Below are 16,271 nucleotides of genomic sequence, written 5' to 3' on the forward strand. Positions count from 1 at the left end.
CCCTGCTGCCATGCAGATAAACACTGGCAGCGGCAGCAAGTGCATGCCCACAGCCACCCCTTGTTCCTTCACACCTTGTATCAGCTGTAATCCAGTCCAGTCCAGTGCTGCCTGCTGAGCAGCACTGACCAACACTGCCTGGGCCCAGGCTTTTATCTCTGAGGCCCCATTATGATGTCAGAAAGCTGGCTCTGGAATCCTGAGGGCTCCACTATGACACGTGCAAAGTTCCGTCTGAACTTTATATAAGACGGTGAGGCTCAGTCAGTCACTCAGTGTTGCCTGAGAGGGCAACACTGCAACAGCCGGCCGCCAGGCTGTCTTTTTTTTGCACAGCTAGTTGCCTCCAGGAGGCCACAAGAGGGAGACAAGGGACTGCAAAATGGAAAATAGGCATCCACCAACTTTACAGACAACTTCTCCTTGCTCCTACAACCTCCATCCTTGCACAGTTTGTTATTCTTCTAGGTAACATAGTAACAAATCCAAATTGCTGCTCTCTTTGTAGGCAAGCAAGGCTTTGTTGCAACTGCAATTCTTACTTCTTCTTGAAATGTAGGGACGACAGTACATTCCATCACATCCATCTAGTGTACACAGGTAGGTCCATTGTGGCGGGCAGGCGAGCGGGCGGGCTGCTTTATTGGCTGTTTGCTGTTCCCCTACTCCACTCCACTATTTGACTGTTGTGCTGCATCAATCAATCAATCAATCAATCAATCAATCAATCAATCAATCAATCAATCAATCAATCAATCAGTGGCTGGCTCAGGTGCAGCTCTTTAACTTACCTAAAAGGGAGGGCGGAGAGAAGACAAGGAAGGTGAATGAGGTGTTCCAATGTGAAATGCCGGAAACACAGAAACACAGACGACACACAACAAGAGGTGGCAATCTATTCATTAATTGCATTTAATCAATGAGCTCATTATCACTCATGCATTGTCCAACAGGTGTTGAAATAATGGGATTAAAAGGGGAGATCCCTTCAGAAAGACAGAAACAATAGCAAAGACAAAAAACACTTTTGGAATCTGCTTTTAGTCAACACATAAGGAAAGGGTGCACCGGTCCTGGAAATACTGCAATACCAGGTCAATGCGTGGAGTGGACAGAGCAAGCTCTATTTCCATCTCCCTGTTCTAAAAATCCATTTAATATATGGTCCCCAGATAGGGGACGTATCAGATATTAAACTGATAAGAACAGATACTACACTTGATCTTAGCCAAAAGGCCGAGAAGCGATAACCCGAACGGGCCGCGCGTTGCCCGAGCCTGCCCGATACTGCTGTTCAGCCCTTGCAGCGATTCAGCCTACTTCTAGGCAATTCCATGGGGCCCTGCAGGCTCACACACTCACAGCTACACGGGAGGTGAATAAAGGCCGGAGAGGAAGCCAGACAGGATTTGCTTCTTTTGCTTGCACCACAATGCAGTGCTGAAAGAGGAGGAATCTACATAAAAACGCCTTCCTGGCAACGCCCAAATGCCCTGCTGCCATGCAGATAAACACTGGCAGCGGCAGCAAGTGCATGCCCACAGCCACCCCTTGTTCCTTCACACCTTGTATCAGCTGTAATCCAGTCCAGTCCAGTGCTGCCTGCTGAGCAGCACTGACCAACACTGCCTGGGCCCAGGCTTTTATCTCTGAGGCCCCATTATGATGTCAGAAAGCTGGCTCTGGAATCCTGAGGGCTCCACTATGACACGTGCAAAGTTCCGTCTGAACTTTATATAAGACGGTGAGGCTCAGTCAGTCACTCAGTGTTGCCTGAGAGGGCAACACTGCAACAGCCGGCCGCCAGGCTGTCTTTTTTTTGCACAGCTAGTTGCCTCCAGGAGGCCACAAGAGGGAGACAAGGGACTGCAAAATGGAAAATAGGCATCCACCAACTTTACAGACAACTTCTCCTTGCTCCTACAACCTCCATCCTTGCACAGTTTGTTATTCTTCTAGGTAACATAGTAACAAATCCAAATTGCTGCTCTCTTTGTAGGCAAGCAAGGCTTTGTTGCAACTGCAATTCTTACTTCTTCTTGAAATGTAGGGACGACAGTACATTCCATCACATCCATCTAGTGTACACAGGTAGGTCCATTGTGGCGGGCAGGCGAGCGGGCGGGCTGCTTTATTGGCTGTTTGCTGTTCCCCTACTCCACTCCACTATTTGACTGTTGTGCTGCATCAATCAATCAATCAATCAATCAATCAATCAATCAATCAATCAATCAATCAATCAATCAGTGGCTGGCTCAGGTGCAGCTCTTTAACTTACCTAAAAGGGAGGGCGGAGAGAAGACAAGGAAGGTGAATGAGGTGTTCCAATGTGAAATGCCGGAAACACAGAAACACAGACGACACACAACAAGAGGTGGCAATCTATTCATTAATTGCATTTAATCAATGAGCTCATTATCACTCATGCATTGTCCAACAGGTGTTGAAATAATGGGATTAAAAGGGGAGATCCCTTCAGAAAGACAGAAACAATAGCAAAGACAAAAAACACTTTTGGAATCTGCTTTTAGTCAACACATAAGGAAAGGGTGCACCGGTCCTGGAAATACTGCAATACCAGGTCAATGCGTGGAGTGGACAGAGCAAGCTCTATTTCCATCTCCCTGTTCTAAAAATCCATTTAATATATGGTCCCCAGATAGGGGACGTATCAGATATTAAACTGATAAGAACAGATACTACACTTGATCTTAGCCAAAAGGCCGAGAAGCGATAACCCGAACGGGCCGCGCGTTGCCCGAGCCTGCCCGATACTGCTGTTCAGCCCTTGCAGCGATTCAGCCTACTTCTAGGCAATTCCATGGGGCCCTGCAGGCTCACACACTCACAGCTACACGGGAGGTGAATAAAGGCCAGAGAGGAAGCCAGACAGGATTTGCTTCTTTTGCTTGCACCACAATGCAGTGCTGAAAGAGGAGGAATCTACATAAAAACGCCTTCCTGGCAACGCCCAAATGCCCTGCTGCCATGCAGATAAACACTGGCAGCGGCAGCAAGTGCATGCCCACAGCCACCCCTTGTTCCTTCACACCTTGTATCAGCTGTAATCCAGTCCAGTCCAGTGCTGCCTGCTGAGCAGCACTGACCAACACTGCCTGGGCCCAGGCTTTTATCTCTGAGGCCCCATTATGATGTCAGAAAGCTGGCTCTGGAATCCTGAGGGCTCCACTATGACACGTGCAAAGTTCCGTCTGAACTTTATATAAGACGGTGAGGCTCAGTCAGTCACTCAGTGTTGCCTGAGAGGGCAACACTGCAACAGCCGGCCGCCAGGCTGTCTTTTTTTTGCACAGCTAGTTGCCTCCAGGAGGCCACAAGAGGGAGACAAGGGACTGCAAAATGGAAAATAGGCATCCACCAACTTTACAGACAACTTCTCCTTGCTCCTACAACCTCCATCCTTGCACAGTTTGTTATTCTTCTAGGTAACATAGTAACAAATCCAAATTGCTGCTCTCTTTGTAGGCAAGCAAGGCTTTGTTGCAACTGCAATTCTTACTTCTTCTTGAAATGTAGGGACGACAGTACATTCCATCACATCCATCTAGTGTACACAGGTAGGTCCATTGTGGCGGGCAGGCGAGCGGGCGGGCTGCTTTATTGGCTGTTTGCTGTTCCCCTACTCCACTCCACTATTTGACTGTTGTGCTGCATCAATCAATCAATCAATCAATCAATCAATCAATCAATCAATCAATCAATCAATCAGTGGCTGGCTCAGGTGCAGCTCTTTAACTTACCTAAAAGGGAGGGCGGAGAGAAGACAAGGAAGGTGAATGAGGTGTTCCAATGTGAAATGCCGGAAACACAGAAACACAGACGACACACAACAAGAGGTGGCAATCTATTCATTAATTGCATTTAATCAATGAGCTCATTATCACTCATGCATTGTCCAACAGGTGTTGAAATAATGGGATTAAAAGGGGAGATCCCTTCAGAAAGACAGAAACAATAGCAAAGACAAAAAACACTTTTGGAATCTGCTTTTAGTCAACACATAAGGAAAGGGTGCACCGGTCCTGGAAATACTGCAATACCAGGTCAATGCGTGGAGTGGACAGAGCAAGCTCTATTTCCATCTCCCTGTTCTAAAAATCCATTTAATATATGGTCCCCAGATAGGGGACGTATCAGATATTAAACTGATAAGAACAGATACTACACTTGATCTTAGCCAAAAGGCCGAGAAGCGATAACCCGAACGGGCCGCGCGTTGCCCGAGCCTGCCCGATACTGCTGTTCAGCCCTTGCAGCGATTCAGCCTACTTCTAGGCAATTCCATGGGGCCCTGCAGGCTCACACACTCACAGCTACACGGGAGGTGAATAAAGGCCGGAGAGGAAGCCAGACAGGATTTGCTTCTTTTGCTTGCACCACAATGCAGTGCTGAAAGAGGAGGGATCTACATAAAAACGCCTTCCTGGCAACGCCCAAATGCCCTGCTGCCATGCAGATAAACACTGGCAGCGGCAGCAAGTGCATGCCCACAGCCACCCCTTGTTCCTTCACACCTTGTATCAGCTGTAATCCAGTCCAGTCCAGTGCTGCCTGCTGAGCAGCACTGACCAACACTGCCTGGGCCCAGGCTTTTATCTCTGAGGCCCCATTATGATGTCAGAAAGCTGGCTCTGGAATCCTGAGGGCTCCACTATGACACGTGCAAAGTTCCGTCTGAACTTTATATAAGACGGTGAGGCTCAGTCAGTCACTCAGTGTTGCCTGAGAGGGCAACACTGCAACAGCCGGCCGCCAGGCTGTCTTTTTTTTGCACAGCTAGTTGCCTCCAGGAGGCCACAAGAGGGAGACAAGGGACTGCAAAATGGAAAATAGGCATCCACCAACTTTACAGACAACTTCTCCTTGCTCCTACAACCTCCATCCTTGCACAGTTTGTTATTCTTCTAGGTAACATAGTAACAAATCCAAATTGCTGCTCTCTTTGTAGGCAAGCAAGGCTTTGTTGCAACTGCAATTCTTACTTCTTCTTGAAATGTAGGGACGACAGTACATTCCATCACATCCATCTAGTGTACACAGGTAGGTCCATTGTGGCGGGCAGGCGAGCGGGCGGGCTGCTTTATTGGCTGTTTGCTGTTCCCCTACTCCACTCCACTATTTGACTGTTGTGCTGCATCAATCAATCAATCAATCAATCAATCAATCAATCAATCAATCAATCAATCAGTGGCTGGCTCAGGTGCAGCTCTTTAACTTACCTAAAAGGGAGGGCGGAGAGAAGACAAGGAAGGTGAATGAGGTGTTCCAATGTGAAATGCCGGAAACACAGAAACACAGACGACACACAACAAGAGGTGGCAATCTATTCATTAATTGCATTTAATCAATGAGCTCATTATCACTCATGCATTGTCCAACAGGTGTTGAAATAATGGGATTAAAAGGGGAGATCCCTTCAGAAAGACAGAAACAATAGCAAAGACAAAAAACACTTTTGGAATCTGCTTTTAGTCAACACATAAGGAAAGGGTGCACCGGTCCTGGAAATACTGCAATACCAGGTCAATGCGTGGAGTGGACAGAGCAAGCTCTATTTCCATCTCCCTGTTCTAAAAATCCATTTAATATATGGTCCCCAGATAGGGGACGTATCAGATATTAAACTGATAAGAACAGATACTACACTTGATCTTAGCCAAAAGGCCGAGAAGCGATAACCCGAACGGGCCGCGCGTTGCCCGAGCCTGCCCGATACTGCTGTTCAGCCCTTGCAGCGATTCAGCCTACTTCTAGGCAATTCCATGGGGCCCTGCAGGCTCACACACTCACAGCTACACGGGAGGTGAATAAAGGCCGGAGAGGAAGCCAGACAGGATTTGCTTCTTTTGCTTGCACCACAATGCAGTGCTGAAAGAGGAGGAATCTACATAAAAACGCCTTCCTGGCAACGCCCAAATGCCCTGCTGCCATGCAGATAAACACTGGCAGCGGCAGCAAGTGCATGCCCACAGCCACCCCTTGTTCCTTCACACCTTGTATCAGCTGTAATCCAGTCCAGTCCAGTGCTGCCTGCTGAGCAGCACTGACCAACACTGCCTGGGCCCAGGCTTTTATCTCTGAGGCCCCATTATGATGTCAGAAAGCTGGCTCTGGAATCCTGAGGGCTCCACTATGACACGTGCAAAGTTCCGTCTGAACTTTATATAAGACGGTGAGGCTCAGTCAGTCACTCAGTGTTGCCTGAGAGGGCAACACTGCAACAGCCGGCCGCCAGGCTGTCTTTTTTTTGCACAGCTAGTTGCCTCCAGGAGGCCACAAGAGGGAGACAAGGGACTGCAAAATGGAAAATAGGCATCCACCAACTTTACAGACAACTTCTCCTTGCTCCTACAACCTCCATCCTTGCACAGTTTGTTATTCTTCTAGGTAACATAGTAACAAATCCAAATTGCTGCTCTCTTTGTAGGCAAGCAAGGCTTTGTTGCAACTGCAATTCTTACTTCTTCTTGAAATGTAGGGACGACAGTACATTCCATCACATCCATCTAGTGTACACAGGTAGTGTAGTGTACATTGTGGCGGGCAGGCGAGCGGGCGGGCTGCTTTATTGGCTGTTTGCTGTTCCCCTACTCCACTCCACTATTTGACTGTTGTGCTGCATCAATCAATCAATCAATCAATCAATCAATCAATCAATCAGTGGCTGGCTCAGGTGCAGCTCTTTAACTTACCTAAAAGGGAGGGCGGAGAGAAGACAAGGAAGGTGAATGAGGTGTTCCAATGTGAAATGCCGGAAACACAGAAACACAGACGACACACAACAAGAGGTGGCAATCTATTCATTAATTGCATTTAATCAATGAGCTCATTATCACTCATGCATTGTCCAACAGGTGTTGAAATAATGGGATTAAAAGGGGAGATCCCTTCAGAAAGACAGAAACAATAGCAAAGACAAAAAACACTTTTGGAATCTGCTTTTAGTCAACACATAAGGAAAGGGTGCACCGGTCCTGGAAATACTGCAATACCAGGTCAATGCGTGGAGTGGACAGAGCAAGCTCTATTTCCATCTCCCTGTTCTAAAAATCCATTTAATATATGGTCCCCAGATAGGGGACGTATCAGATATTAAACTGATAAGAACAGATACTACACTTGATCTTAGCCAAAAGGCCGAGAAGCGATAACCCGAACGGGCCGCGCGTTGCCCGAGCCTGCCCGATACTGCTGTTCAGCCCTTGCAGCGATTCAGCCTACTTCTAGGCAATTCCATGGGGCCCTGCAGGCTCACACACTCACAGCTACACGGGAGGTGAATAAAGGCCGGAGAGGAAGCCAGACAGGATTTGCTTCTTTTGCTTGCACCACAATGCAGTGCTGAAAGAGGAGGAATCTACATAAAAACGCCTTCCTGGCAACGCCCAAATGCCCTGCTGCCATGCAGATAAACACTGGCAGCGGCAGCAAGTGCATGCCCACAGCCACCCCTTGTTCCTTCACACCTTGTATCAGCTGTAATCCAGTCCAGTCCAGTGCTGCCTGCTGAGCAGCACTGACCAACACTGCCTGGGCCCAGGCTTTTATCTCTGAGGCCCCATTATGATGTCAGAAAGCTGGCTCTGGAATCCTGAGGGCTCCACTATGACACGTGCAAAGTTCCGTCTGAACTTTATATAAGACGGTGAGGCTCAGTCAGTCACTCAGTGTTGCCTGAGAGGGCAACACTGCAACAGCCGGCCGCCAGGCTGTCTTTTTTTTGCACAGCTAGTTGCCTCCAGGAGGCCACAAGAGGGAGACAAGGGACTGCAAAATGGAAAATAGGCATCCACCAACTTTACAGACAACTTCTCCTTGCTCCTACAACCTCCATCCTTGCACAGTTTGTTATTCTTCTAGGTAACATAGTAACAAATCCAAATTGCTGCTCTCTTTGTAGGCAAGCAAGGCTTTGTTGCAACTGCAATTCTTACTTCTTCTTGAAATGTAGGGACGACAGTACATTCCATCACATCCATCTAGTGTACACAGGTAGGTCCATTGTGGCGGGCAGGCGAGCGGGCGGGCTGCTTTATTGGCTGTTTGCTGTTCCCCTACTCCACTCCACTATTTGACTGTTGTGCTGCATCAATCAATCAATCAATCAATCAATCAATCAATCAATCAATCAATCAATCAATCAATCAGTGGCTGGCTCAGGTGCAGCTCTTTAACTTACCTAAAAGGGAGGGCGGAGAGAAGACAAGGAAGGTGAATGAGGTGTTCCAATGTGAAATGCCGGAAACACAGAAACACAGACGACACACAACAAGAGGTGGCAATCTATTCATTAATTGCATTTAATCAATGAGCTCATTATCACTCATGCATTGTCCAACAGGTGTTGAAATAATGGGATTAAAAGGGGAGATCCCTTCAGAAAGACAGAAACAATAGCAAAGACAAAAAACACTTTTGGAATCTGCTTTTAGTCAACACATAAGGAAAGGGTGCACCGGTCCTGGAAATACTGCAATACCAGGTCAATGCGTGGAGTGGACAGAGCAAGCTCTATTTCCATCTCCCTGTTCTAAAAATCCATTTAATATATGGTCCCCAGATAGGGGACGTATCAGATATTAAACTGATAAGAACAGATACTACACTTGATCTTAGCCAAAAGGCCGAGAAGCGATAACCCGAACGGGCCGCGCGTTGCCCGAGCCTGCCCGATACTGCTGTTCAGCCCTTGCAGCGATTCAGCCTACTTCTAGGCAATTCCATGGGGCCCTGCAGGCTCACACACTCACAGCTACACGGGAGGTGAATAAAGGCCGGAGAGGAAGCCAGACAGGATTTGCTTCTTTTGCTTGCACCACAATGCAGTGCTGAAAGAGGAGGAATCTACATAAAAACGCCTTCCTGGCAACGCCCAAATGCCCTGCTGCCATGCAGATAAACACTGGCAGCGGCAGCAAGTGCATGCCCACAGCCACCCCTTGTTCCTTCACACCTTGTATCAGCTGTAATCCAGTCCAGTCCAGTGCTGCCTGCTGAGCAGCACTGACCAACACTGCCTGGGCCCAGGCTTTTATCTCTGAGGCCCCATTATGATGTCAGAAAGCTGGCTCTGGAATCCTGAGGGCTCCACTATGACACGTGCAAAGTTCCGTCTGAACTTTATATAAGACGGTGAGGCTCAGTCAGTCACTCAGTGTTGCCTGAGAGGGCAACACTGCAACAGCCGGCCGCCAGGCTGTCTTTTTTTTGCACAGCTAGTTGCCTCCAGGAGGCCACAAGAGGGAGACAAGGGACTGCAAAATGGAAAATAGGCATCCACCAACTTTACAGACAACTTCTCCTTGCTCCTACAACCTCCATCCTTGCACAGTTTGTTATTCTTCTAGGTAACATAGTAACAAATCCAAATTGCTGCTCTCTTTGTAGGCAAGCAAGGCTTTGTTGCAACTGCAATTCTTACTTCTTCTTGAAATGTAGGGACGACAGTACATTCCATCACATCCATCTAGTGTACACAGGTAGGTCCATTGTGGCGGGCAGGCGAGCGGGCGGGCTGCTTTATTGGCTGTTTGCTGTTCCCCTACTCCACTCCACTATTTGACTGTTGTGCTGCATCAATCAATCAATCAATCAATCAATCAATCAATCAATCAATCAATCAATCAATCAGTGGCTGGCTCAGGTGCAGCTCTTTAACTTACCTAAAAGGGAGGGCGGAGAGAAGACAAGGAAGGTGAATGAGGTGTTCCAATGTGAAATGCCGGAAACACAGAAACACAGACGACACACAACAAGAGGTGGCAATCTATTCATTAATTGCATTTAATCAATGAGCTCATTATCACTCATGCATTGTCCAACAGGTGTTGAAATAATGGGATTAAAAGGGGAGATCCCTTCAGAAAGACAGAAACAATAGCAAAGACAAAAAACACTTTTGGAATCTGCTTTTAGTCAACACATAAGGAAAGGGTGCACCGGTCCTGGAAATACTGCAATACCAGGTCAATGCGTGGAGTGGACAGAGCAAGCTCTATTTCCATCTCCCTGTTCTAAAAATCCATTTAATATATGGTCCCCAGATAGGGGACGTATCAGATATTAAACTGATAAGAACAGATACTACACTTGATCTTAGCCAAAAGGCCGAGAAGCGATAACCCGAACGGGCCGCGCGTTGCCCGAGCCTGCCCGATACTGCTGTTCAGCCCTTGCAGCGATTCAGCCTACTTCTAGGCAATTCCATGGGGCCCTGCAGGCTCACACACTCACAGCTACACGGGAGGTGAATAAAGGCCGGAGAGGAAGCCAGACAGGATTTGCTTCTTTTGCTTGCACCACAATGCAGTGCTGAAAGAGGAGGAATCTACATAAAAACGCCTTCCTGGCAACGCCCAAATGCCCTGCTGCCATGCAGATAAACACTGGCAGCGGCAGCAAGTGCATGCCCACAGCCACCCCTTGTTCCTTCACACCTTGTATCAGCTGTAATCCAGTCCAGTCCAGTGCTGCCTGCTGAGCAGCACTGACCAACACTGCCTGGGCCCAGGCTTTTATCTCTGAGGCCCCATTATGATGTCAGAAAGCTGGCTCTGGAATCCTGAGGGCTCCACTATGACACGTGAAAAGTTCCGTCTGAACTTTATATAAGACGGTGAGGCTCAGTCAGTCACTCAGTGTTGCCTGAGAGGGCAACACTGCAACAGCCGGCCGCCAGGCTGTCTTTTTTTTGCACAGCTAGTTGCCTCCAGGAGGCCACAAGAGGGAGACAAGGGACTGCAAAATGGAAAATAGGCATCCACCAACTTTACAGACAACTTCTCCTTGCTCCTACAACCTCCATCCTTGCACAGTTTGTTATTCTTCTAGGTAACATAGTAACAAATCCAAATTGCTGCTCTCTTTGTAGGCAAGCAAGGCTTTGTTGCAACTGCAATTCTTACTTCTTCTTGAAATGTAGGGACGACAGTACATTCCATCACATCCATCTAGTGTACACAGGTAGGTCCACTGTGGCGGGCAGGCGAGCGGGCGGGCTGCTTTATTGGCTGTTTGCTGTTCCCCTACTCCACTCCACTATTTGACTGTTGTGCTGCATCAATCAATCAATCAATCAATCAATCAATCAATCAATCAATCAATCAATCAATCAATCAGTGGCTGGCTCAGGTGCAGCTCTTTAACTTACCTAAAAGGGAGGGCGGAGAGAAGACAAGGAAGGTGAATGAGGTGTTCCAATGTGAAATGCCGGAAACACAGAAACACAGACGACACACAACAAGAGGTGGCAATCTATTCATTAATTGCATTTAATCAATGAGCTCATTATCACTCATGCATTGTCCAACAGGTGTTGAAATAATGGGATTAAAAGGGGAGATCCCTTCAGAAAGACAGAAACAATAGCAAAGACAAAAAACACTTTTGGAATCTGCTTTTAGTCAACACATAAGGAAAGGGTGCACCGGTCCTGGAAATACTGCAATACCAGGTCAATGCGTGGAGTGGACAGAGCAAGCTCTATTTCCATCTCCCTGTTCTAAAAATCCATTTAATATATGGTCCCCAGATAGGGGACGTATCAGATATTAAACTGATAAGAACAGATACTACACTTGATCTTAGCCAAAAGGCCGAGAAGCGATAACCCGAACGGGCCGCGCGTTGCCCGAGCCTGCCCGATACTGCTGTTCAGCCCTTGCAGCGATTCAGCCTACTTCTAGGCAATTCCATGGGGCCCTGCAGGCTCACACACTCACAGCTACACGGGAGGTGAATAAAGGCCGGAGAGGAAGCCAGACAGGATTTGCTTCTTTTGCTTGCACCACAATGCAGTGCTGAAAGAGGAGGAATCTACATAAAAACGCCTTCCTGGCAACGCCCAAATGCCCTGCTGCCATGCAGATAAACACTGGCAGCGGCAGCAAGTGCATGCCCACAGCCACCCCTTGTTCCTTCACACCTTGTATCAGCTGTAATCCAGTCCAGTCCAGTGCTGCCTGCTGAGCAGCACTGACCAACACTGCCTGGGCCCAGGCTTTTATCTCTGAGGCCCCATTATGATGTCAGAAAGCTGGCTCTGGAATCCTGAGGGCTCCACTATGACACGTGCAAAGTTCCGTCTGAACTTTATATAAGACGGTGAGGCTCAGTCAGTCACTCAGTGTTGCCTGAGAGGGCAACACTGCAACAGCCGGCCGCCAGGCTGTCTTTTTTTTGCACAGCTAGTTGCCTCCAGGAGGCCACAAGAGGGAGACAAGGGACTGCAAAATGGAAAATAGGCATCCACCAACTTTACAGACAACTTCTCCTTGCTCCTACAACCTCCATCCTTGCACAGTTTGTTATTCTTCTAGGTAACATAGTAACAAATCCAAATTGCTGCTCTCTTTGTAGGCAAGCAAGGCTTTGTTGCAACTGCAATTCTTACTTCTTCTTGAAATGTAGGGACGACAGTACATTCCATCACATCCATCTAGTGTACACAGGTAGGTCCATTGTGGCGGGCAGGCGAGCGGGCGGGCTGCTTTATTGGCTGTTTGCTGTTCCCCTACTCCACTCCACTATTTGACTGTTGTGCTGCATCAATCAATCAATCAATCAATCAATCAATCAATCAATCAATCAATCAATCAATCAATCAATCAGTGGCTGGCTCAGGTGCAGCTCTTTAACTTACCTAAAAGGGAGGGCGGAGAGAAGACAAGGAAGGTGAATGAGGTGTTCCAATGTGAAATGCCGGAAACACAGAAACACAGACGACACACAACAAGAGGTGGCAATCTATTCATTAATTGCATTTAATCAATGAGCTCATTATCACTCATGCATTGTCCAACAGGTGTTGAAATAATGGGATTAAAAGGGGAGATCCCTTCAGAAAGACAGAAACAATAGCAAAGACAAAAAACACTTTTGGAATCTGCTTTTAGTCAACACATAAGGAAAGGGTGCACCGGTCCTGGAAATACTGCAATACCAGGTCAATGCGTGGAGTGGACAGAGCAAGCTCTATTTCCATCTCCCTGTTCTAAAAATCCATTTAATATATGGTCCCCAGATAGGGGACGTATCAGATATTAAACTGATAAGAACAGATACTACACTTGATCTTAGCCAAAAGGCCGAGAAGCGATAACCCGAACGGGCCGCGCGTTGCCCGAGCCTGCCCGATACTGCTGTTCAGCCCTTGCAGCGATTCAGCCTACTTCTAGGCAATTCCATGGGGCCCTGCAGGCTCACACACTCACAGCTACACGGGAGGTGAATAAAGGCCGGAGAGGAAGCCAGACAGGATTTGCTTCTTTTGCTTGCACCACAATGCAGTGCTGAAAGAGGAGGAATCTACATAAAAACGCCTTCCTGGCAACGCCCAAATGCCCTGCTGCCATGCAGATAAACACTGGCAGCGGCAGCAAGTGCATGCCCACAGCCACCCCTTGTTCCTTCACACCTTGTATCAGCTGTAATCCAGTCCAGTCCAGTGCTGCCTGCTGAGCAGCACTGACCAACACTGCCTGGGCCCAGGCTTTTATCTCTGAGGCCCCATTATGATGTCAGAAAGCTGGCTCTGGAATCCTGAGGGCTCCACTATGACACGTGCAAAGTTCCGTCTGAACTTTATATAAGACGGTGAGGCTCAGTCAGTCACTCAGTGTTGCCTGAGAGGGCAACACTGCAACAGCCGGCCGCCAGGCTGTCTTTTTTTTGCACAGCTAGTTGCCTCCAGGAGGCCACAAGAGGGAGACAAGGGACTGCAAAATGGAAAATAGGCATCCACCAACTTTACAGACAACTTCTCCTTGCTCCTACAACCTCCATCCTTGCACAGTTTGTTATTCTTCTAGGTAACATAGTAACAAATCCAAATTGCTGCTCTCTTTGTAGGCAAGCAAGGCTTTGTTGCAACTGCAATTCTTACTTCTTCTTGAAATGTAGGGACGACAGTACATTCCATCACATCCATCTAGTGTACACAGGTAGGTCCATTGTGGCGGGCAGGCGAGCGGGCGGGCTGCTTTATTGGCTGTTTGCTGTTCCCCTACTCCACTCCACTATTTGACTGTTGTGCTGCATCAATCAATCAATCAATCAATCAATCAATCAATCAATCAATCAATCAATCAATCAATCAATCAATCAATCAGTGGCTGGCTCAGGTGCAGCTCTTTAACTTACCTAAAAGGGAGGGCGGAGAGAAGACAAGGAAGGTGAATGAGGTGTTCCAATGTGAAATGCCGGAAACACAGAAACACAGACGACACACAACAAGAGGTGGCAATCTATTCATTAATTGCATTTAATCAATGAGCTCATTATCACTCATGCATTGTCCAACAGGTGTTGAAATAATGGGATTAAAAGGGGAGGCAAAGACAAAAAACACTTTTGGAATCTGCTTTTAGTCAACACATAAGGAAAGGGTGCACCGGTCCTGGAAATACTGCAATACCAGGTCAATGCGTGGAGTGGACAGAGCAAGCTCTATTTCCATCTCCCTGTTCTAAAAATCCATTTAATATATGGTCCCCAGATAGGGGACGTATCAGATATTAAACTGATAAGAACAGATACTACACTTGATCTTAGCCAAAAGGCCGAGAAGCGATAACCCGAACGGGCCGCGCGTTGCCCGAGCCTGCCCGATACTGCTGTTCAGCCCTTGCAGCGATTCAGCCTACTTCTAGGCAATTCCATGGGGCCCTGCAGGCTCACACACTCACAGCTACACGGGAGGTGAATAAAGGCCGGAGAGGAAGCCAGACAGGATTTGCTTCTTTTGCTTGCACCACAATGCAGTGCTGAAAGAGGAGGAATCTACATAAAAACGCCTTCCTGGCAACGCCCAAATGCCCTGCTGCCATGCAGATAAACACTGGCAGCGGCAGCAAGTGCATGCCCACAGCCACCCCTTGTTCCTTCACACCTTGTATCAGCTGTAATCCAGTCCAGTCCAGTGCTGCCTGCTGAGCAGCACTGACCAACACTGCCTGGGCCCAGGCTTTTATCTCTGAGGCCCCATTATGATGTCAGAAAGCTGGCTCTGGAATCCTGAGGGCTCCACTATGACACGTGCAAAGTTCCGTCTGAACTTTATATAAGACGGTGAGGCTCAGTCAGTCACTCAGTGTTGCCTGAGAGGGCAACACTGCAACAGCCGGCCGCCAGGCTGTCTTTTTTTTGCACAGCTAGTTGCCTCCAGGAGGCCACAAGAGGGAGACAAGGGACTGCAAAATGGAAAATAGGCATCCACCAACTTTACAGACAACTTCTCCTTGCTCCTACAACCTCCATCCTTGCACAGTTTGTTATTCTTCTAGGTAACATAGTAACAAATCCAAATTGCTGCTCTCTTTGTAGGCAAGCAAGGCTTTGTTGCAACTGCAATTCTTACTTCTTCTTGAAATGTAGGGACGACAGTACATTCCATCACATCCATCTAGTGTACACAGGTAGGTCCATTGTGGCGGGCAGGCGAGCGGGCGGGCTGCTTTATTGGCTGTTTGCTGTTCCCCTACTCCACTCCACTATTTGACTGTTGTGCTGCATCAATCAATCAATCAATCAATCAATCAATCAATCAATCAATCAATCAATCAATCAGTGGCTGGCTCAGGTGCAGCTCTTTAACTTACCTAAAAGGGAGGGCGGAGAGAAGACAAGGAAGGTGAATGAGGTGTTCCAATGTGAAATGCCGGAAACACAGAAACACAGACGACACACAACAAGAGGTGGCAATCTATTCATTAATTGCATTTAATCAATGAGCTCATTATCACTCATGCATTGTCCAACAGGTGTTGAAATAATGGGATTAAAAGGGGAGATCCCTTCAGAAAGACAGAAACAATAGCAAAGACAAAAAACACTTTTGGAATCTGCTTTTAGTCAACACATAAGGAAAGGGTGCACCGGTCCTGGAAATACTGCAATACCAGGTCAATGCGTGGAGTGGACAGAGCAAGCTCTATTTCCATCTCCCTGTTCTAAAAATCCATTTAATATATGGTCCCCAGATAGGGGACGTATCAGATATTAAACTGATAAGAACAGATACTACACTTGATCTTAGCCAAAAGGCCGAGAAGCGATAACCCGAACGGGCCGCGCGTTGCCCGAGCCTGCCCGATACTGCTGTTCAGCCCTTGCAGCGATTCAGCCTACTTCTAGGCAATTCCATGGGGCCCTGCAGGCTCACACACTCACAGCTACACGGGAGGTGAATAAAGGCCGGAGAGGAAGCCAGACAGGATTTGCTTCTTTTGCTTGCACCACAATGCAGTGCTGAA

General features: G+C 47.7%; 11 non-coding genes across 11 annotated transcripts; all 11 read right to left on the bottom strand.

Annotated features, from left to right (window-relative positions):
• Positions 1-1,057: 1,057 nt before the first annotated feature.
• LOC142692516 (U2 spliceosomal RNA) lies at positions 1,058-1,248 on the bottom strand. The gene has a single exon (XR_012860953.1). It is a non-coding gene; the product is annotated as a U2 spliceosomal RNA (small nuclear RNA).
• A 1,296-nt stretch (positions 1,249-2,544) lies between these two features.
• On the bottom strand, positions 2,545-2,735 carry LOC142692518 (U2 spliceosomal RNA). Its single transcript, XR_012860955.1, has one exon. It is a non-coding gene; the product is annotated as a U2 spliceosomal RNA (small nuclear RNA).
• Positions 2,736-4,027: 1,292 nt separating this feature from the next.
• On the bottom strand, positions 4,028-4,218 carry LOC142692519 (U2 spliceosomal RNA). The gene has a single exon (XR_012860956.1). It is a non-coding gene; the product is annotated as a U2 spliceosomal RNA (small nuclear RNA).
• A 1,288-nt stretch (positions 4,219-5,506) lies between these two features.
• On the bottom strand, positions 5,507-5,697 carry LOC142692520 (U2 spliceosomal RNA). The gene has a single exon (XR_012860957.1). It is a non-coding gene; the product is annotated as a U2 spliceosomal RNA (small nuclear RNA).
• Positions 5,698-6,979: 1,282 nt separating this feature from the next.
• Positions 6,980-7,170, bottom strand: LOC142692522 (U2 spliceosomal RNA). Its single transcript, XR_012860958.1, has one exon. It is a non-coding gene; the product is annotated as a U2 spliceosomal RNA (small nuclear RNA).
• A 1,296-nt stretch (positions 7,171-8,466) lies between these two features.
• On the bottom strand, positions 8,467-8,657 carry LOC142692523 (U2 spliceosomal RNA). Its single transcript, XR_012860959.1, has one exon. It is a non-coding gene; the product is annotated as a U2 spliceosomal RNA (small nuclear RNA).
• A 1,292-nt stretch (positions 8,658-9,949) lies between these two features.
• LOC142692525 (U2 spliceosomal RNA) lies at positions 9,950-10,140 on the bottom strand. The gene has a single exon (XR_012860961.1). It is a non-coding gene; the product is annotated as a U2 spliceosomal RNA (small nuclear RNA).
• Positions 10,141-11,436: 1,296 nt separating this feature from the next.
• On the bottom strand, positions 11,437-11,627 carry LOC142692526 (U2 spliceosomal RNA). The gene has a single exon (XR_012860962.1). It is a non-coding gene; the product is annotated as a U2 spliceosomal RNA (small nuclear RNA).
• Positions 11,628-12,927: 1,300 nt separating this feature from the next.
• On the bottom strand, positions 12,928-13,118 carry LOC142692527 (U2 spliceosomal RNA). The gene has a single exon (XR_012860963.1). It is a non-coding gene; the product is annotated as a U2 spliceosomal RNA (small nuclear RNA).
• A 1,282-nt stretch (positions 13,119-14,400) lies between these two features.
• Positions 14,401-14,591, bottom strand: LOC142692528 (U2 spliceosomal RNA). The gene has a single exon (XR_012860964.1). It is a non-coding gene; the product is annotated as a U2 spliceosomal RNA (small nuclear RNA).
• Positions 14,592-15,883: 1,292 nt separating this feature from the next.
• LOC142692529 (U2 spliceosomal RNA) lies at positions 15,884-16,074 on the bottom strand. The gene has a single exon (XR_012860965.1). It is a non-coding gene; the product is annotated as a U2 spliceosomal RNA (small nuclear RNA).
• Positions 16,075-16,271: the final 197 nt, after the last annotated feature.

The sequence above is a fragment of the Rhinoderma darwinii genome (genome assembly GCF_050947455.1).
Source record: "Rhinoderma darwinii isolate aRhiDar2 chromosome 5 unlocalized genomic scaffold, aRhiDar2.hap1 SUPER_5_unloc_39, whole genome shotgun sequence".
Lineage (NCBI taxonomy): Eukaryota > Metazoa > Chordata > Amphibia > Anura > Rhinodermatidae > Rhinoderma > Rhinoderma darwinii.